Genomic DNA, 6000 nt, shown 5'->3' with positions numbered 1-6000 from the left:
CATAATTTTCGGGGTCCATCCCAATGTGCAGCTTAAAAAAATTTTTTATACGTGTTTACCACTGTTGTAACAGACTCCATTCAGAAGCAAAGCTGGGACAGAACACCTGAACATTTTTAATTACAAAATGTAGGCTTGTCCCCACAATTGCTTCATAATCTCCAGCCATCCCTGTGCCCTCATTCATCACTGGATTTTCTTTGAAATATAATTGTGTTTTTGTATGTTTTTGTATGCATATATGTGTACATTTGTATTTAACACATGTATGAATCTATGTGTGCATGCATATGTATATATGTGTATGTATCAAGCCTATGTACATAGATGGTATTAATGCAGTCGACTGTGTGAAGTCTCAACAGCTGTTTTGTTACATTTTGGTCAACAAAACAATTGATTGACAATTGTGAGAGAATGCTAGAGAGACATGGTTTGGGGAAAATGCCCTTTCGTTGGTGTTGTGTAATCTTAGAGTTGGAATATTTAATTGAGAGCAGAGTGCAGGGGTCTTGGCTTCTGCCAAAAATACCCTTTTTGTTTTAAAGTTGCATACTCTGAGATTACGTCTCAGAGCATATGCACTGCCCTGTCAATCTTATTTTTTTGGTTATTTTGTATCTACACTACTGCTTTCAACATTTGGATGACTCCACTTTTATTAAATATACCATTGTATGCATGTCTGTGTATGTATGCATGAATGTGTATGCTTGCATGGGTGTACATATGCATATGTGTATGCATAGGTATGTATGTATGTATGTGTGTGTGTATATATATATATATATATATATATATATATATATATATATATTTATATGTCTGTATGCATGTATTTGTATGCATTTATGTGTGCATGTATTAATAGGTTCATAGATTCATGGGTTCATACTAGGCTATTTGCCCTAGGGCATTTATAAGCCTAGCCAGAGTGTGTTTGGCTTTCGCCATCCATTTTAAATTAATTTTGCTATGCCCTTTTTCAAGGTTAGTATATTGTGCCTCTGTCTAACAGTGACACAGAAGTGATAGCCGGGGTAAACCTACAATCTCCCATCCACTCATCAAGATTCCTCTTGAAGAGAGTCAATGAGGGACTCTGCCTAACCTGGACTGGGATTTTATTCCAGAGTGGAGGGAGCCTCTGGGTTATGAATCTGTCCCTCCAGCATGTCCTATTTATTTCAGTGATGAGGTTCAAGTCTCTCAAGTGCGCAGCTCGATGGGATTTGGATTTTCTGAGGTGCAGCATGTCCATTAATTCCGGGTTGGACATGGCTTTATACGTCAGGCACAGATCGCCTCTGAGCTGGAGTTTCTTTAACCGGGCAGCATATGGCATCTATTTGAGCCCTTTGCTCCTCTTGGTGAGGTACTTTTGGGGTCTTTCCAGTTGCTGCAGGTGTCTGGTAAGGTACATCCCAAAAGGGGCATTGTACTCAATTATGGGCCTGATGAGGGATGAGTAAAGAGGCATGATGACCTCCCCTGATCTAGATGTGAATCCCTTCATGATTAGGTGGGCTATATAAAATGTTTTTCTAACCACTTTGGCCACATAGTTGTCAAATGAGAGATTGCTATCAACTTGGGTCCCCAGGTCCCTAATGACTTCTTCTGTACTTAATGGATTACCACCTATGTGGTAATTTGTGGGCACTTTGTTTTTGCCAAAAGGGATGACTATACACTTTTTGGTGTTTAGCTTGAGGCCATGGCTCTGGCATCAGTTGTCTGTTTCTATGAGGCCCTTTTGGAGGATGCTTGTGTCGGCTGGAGAGTCGATTATGGTGCCCAGTTTGCAGTCACCTGCGAACTTGGTCAGCCACAGTCCTTCCGTGTTGGCCTATACCTCCGAGAAATATATACCGAACAAGAGAGGTCCCAGCACTGAGGATTGTGGGATACCACTTGTAACTGGTTTGGAGTCTGACATGGCTCCAGCAATTCTAACCATGTTGGTTCTGTCCTTGAGCCAGTTTGCAACCCATCTAGTGACATATGGGTTTATATTTAAGCTGATGAGCTTATCTATAATGCCCGAGTGGGGTATTGTATCGAAGGCTTTTGCGAGGTCCAGGTAGGCTGTGTGGACCACCTTCCCCTCGTCAATGGCCTTTGTGACTGCTTCAAAGAAATCGACCAGGTTTAAGAGGCAGGATCTGCCCTTAACAAAGCCAAACTGGGTAGGATCCAGTGTCTGTAGGTCCCCAATATTTTTATTTATGAGGTCCATGATGATCCTTTCCATAACTTTGCAGACCAAGCTAGTCAGGCTTATGGGGCAATAGTTTCCAGGATCTGTTGAGGCACCACCTTTGTGGAGAGGGACCACTGTTGCTGTACGCCACTCTTTGGGTACATATCCTGTAGTAAGGCTGAGATTGAACAGTAATTTTATGTTTGGATTTAGCTCTTCTTGGAGTTCATGTAGGACGCAGCCCGGGACACCATCTGGTCCCATTGATGCTGTGTTTTTTGCTTTGGAGAGGGCGGCTCTTACCTGAATATCTGAGATGTCAGGGGGGTAGCACTCTGCTGGGATAGACATTTGCCCTTTTGGTGGGGAGGGGGGGGGAGAAGTTTGCACTGAACCTGTCAGCTAGGATGTTGGGAATGTCTGTGGGTTTGGTGTATTTTTTGTCATTTTGGACTAATTCTGAGCATATCTGGGAATTCCCACCCAGGTTCCTAACATAACTAAAGAAAGCCTTGTGATTATCCTTAGTGTCTTGTGCAAATTTTTCTCTCGAAGCTGGCCTTAGACGATTTTATGAGTGCCCATAGTTTTTTGCTAATACTGATCATAGATGCCTTTCCTTTTTGGGATTTTGCTCTATCATGTAGTAGCTTCCTCCTTCTGTTGTATAGTTTGTTTATGGCTGGGGTCCACCAGACAGGACGTCTGCCTTTTGAGAATTGGGTCTTGGTTTTATTTCGGATTGCATGATTCATGCATTCCTGAAGGTGTTCATAGAATGCGTTTATAAAGGATTCTGCGGTCTGGGCCGTATTTTCCACAGGCCCGGGGGCTTTGAAGGATTCCACCTCAGTTTTGAGGAGTGTGAAATTTGCTTTAGAGAAGTTTTTCACTGTGGTTTTCTGGGCAGGGGGTGGGGTCGGGATGTGAATATCCAGCGAGATTAGTTTATGGTCTGATCTTTCCAGTGAGGGATACACTTCTGGTCTGGAGCATAGTGTCCCCATGTTGGTGATGACCAGGTCCAGTATGTTTTCCCCTCTTGTGGGAGTGGTAACAAGTTGTTCCATAGAATTTGAGTTTATAAATTCTAGGAACCTTTGGGCTTGGGTGTTGGAGCTAGAGTAATGCTCCCAGTCTATGTTCGGGTAGTTGAAGTCGCCCAATATAATGGTGTTTGGAGAGACCTTCATATTTTCCAGTATTCTAAGGAAGGCCGAGTGGGGTTCCTGGGTTTGGGAGGGTGGTCTGTAGCAGGCTATAAACTGGAAGGCAGTTTTACCCACTGTTAGTTGCACATGGATAGTCTCTGATGCTTCGTGCTGTGCCACCAACATGGAGGTGTGGGTATCTTTGACGAATATTGATACTCCCCTCCTTTTGTTATTTTGGTCCAAGTTTTGGGGCGAAAGCATGGTATGAGGTATAACCTGGTAGTGCTGGGGTGCTCTCGGGAGGCTTGAACCAGGTTTCTGTTACTGCACAGATATCGATGTTCTCCATGCTAAGGAGAGTTTTGAGTGCGTGCATCTTGAGGTTTAGACTTCTGGCATTGAGTAGCATTACTCTTAGTTTCTTATCCCTTGTGATACCTATGGAGGTGGGTTTGTCTTTTGAGCCTTGCCTAAAAGGCACTATGGGGGTAGCAAGAGCCTTTGCCAATATCCAAAAGCCCAGGGGTGACAGGTGCAAGCCGTCCCTAGCAAAGAATTGTGGCTTGTCGAGCATGTCATCCCAGGCTGACAGGCATTGGATCCCCTTTGAATGACACCAATACTTAAGCCAATTGTTGAAATTGATCATCTTGTCTTCATATTGTGGCATCATTCTTGGTGAGGGTAAGATGCTACTCAAGGTCAGGGTCATACCGGCCTGGGCTACATGCTCAGAGAGCTCCTCTATGTCTCTTTTCATGTAGTCCAGGGAGGTACGTCTCAGGTCATTCACACCAGCATGGACAATGACTGAGTCATATTTGTACTTGCCTTGGGTGACCTGAGTGCTTGTGTTATGTGGCGGATCCTAGCACCCGACAGGCAGCTCACCGTGACCTTCTCCTTGTTCAGCCTGGTGAGCGGGGCGTCAGTGTGCCTGATGATAGATTCACCTATTACAAGTGTATCAGTTGTGTTGTTTAGCCTTAAGGGCTGTGACTGTTCGGTACACTGGCTTTGTGAGCTATGTGTTGCACGTGTTTTGTTTTGGGGTAGCAGTTGCTTGGGTGTCTGCTTTGGAGGTCTCTGCTGCTAAGGCAGATTTTTATTTAGAGCCTCCGAGTATGTTTTTGTGTGTTTATGTGTTTGGTTTGCTGTTGTGGTAGGTCTATGTGAGACTGGAATTGTAGTGAGTGTTGTTTCCTTCTCCTCCTGACTGGTTACGCCAGTACTGAGTTGAGAGAGCTTAGCCTCCAGTTTGGCTATATGGTTGCATCTCTCACATGTGTTGGAATTTGTTGGGAGGAGGAGAGGGTTGTCTGTGTACATAATGCAGTTGTAACATTGCCTCAAGATTCCCAGATTCACCAGCTGGACCGGAGAGGAGATTGACCACTGACCTTTGGACATGCTAGAATAGTATTGGGAGTTCCTTTATAATTGAAAAAAAAGGGCCAATGGGGAACAAGGTACTCAAGGGGAGTTTGTTGGGGTGTAGTGCTTTTAATTTTTTAGTGCTGACTTTCTTTCTAGTGAAACAAGGAAATAAGTACAGTAAGCAATGCAGATATCACTAGGGATCCACAGAAGCGCTTAAAAGCCGTGTTTTAGGTGGAATTAGTGTTTCAGGGAAATAACAAGCAAACAAACAACAAGCATACAAACAAAGCTAGATTCAGCAGGCCTGGATCTAGTCTATGCTACAGCAAACAAGGTGTACCAATTTCAGTAAGAAACAGTTCAGTTATGCAGGCACTATAAGCCTTTAACCAGAAATTCCCAGCTAAGAAGGGCAGAGTCCAGCCTCTCCTCCCACAAGAGTGCAGACCACAAACCTTTTTAATGTAAAATAACTGACCTGAAGCCCAAGTGCTTAAACCAGAACGAATACACTTTTAGAATAACAGACACTGAGCCCTCAATCAGCAGTTCCCATCTTAGAAGGATGTAAGCTACCTGTCCTGCCACCACAATGCAGGCCACAAACCTTCCTAATGTAAAACAACTGGTCTGAAGCCCAAGTGCTTAATCCAAAAGACTTAGAATGATAGCTACACTTTAGTCAAGTTACTACCAAGCAGTAATAAATACAATTGAATGTATGTATACATGAGTTTGTATGCATGCATGTGTATGTATGTGTGTGTGTGTGTGTACATATGCGTGTATGTATTATTTGTATGCATACACAGATGTATATATGATCGTGTATGTGTCCGTTGTCATATGAAAGGCCATCTACATTACACAGCTTATAAACAAAGGGAGTGTGTCTAGATGTAGGAATGTTATTGTTCTCTTTACTCAGCCCTCATTAGGCCAGTAATTGATTATAATGTCCCCTTTGTCATGTATCTATCCAGATACATGCAGCAACTGGAACACCCACAGAGATAGCTTACTAAAATGATACAAGGCCTAAACAATACATCCTACATGTATCGACTCAAAGCTCTGTCACTACACTTAGTATCCAACAGACTGCTCATAGGTTCATAGATTAGTACTAAGCTAACTGCCCTTGTGAGCCATTTTAAGCCTAGCCAATTATCCCTTGTGATATTCAAACCCTGTACCTTGCGCTTGTAAGGCAAACACCTTAACCATTAGGCCACCCTCCCACCCCTGCTAAGAGATGACCTA

This window comes from Protopterus annectens, chromosome 11.part0 (genome assembly GCF_019279795.1).
Source record: "Protopterus annectens isolate FY-2018-M chromosome 11.part0, PAN1.0, whole genome shotgun sequence".
In the NCBI taxonomy this organism is placed as follows: domain Eukaryota; kingdom Metazoa; phylum Chordata; order Ceratodontiformes; family Protopteridae; genus Protopterus; species Protopterus annectens.
This window is presented reverse-complemented; position numbering follows the sequence as displayed.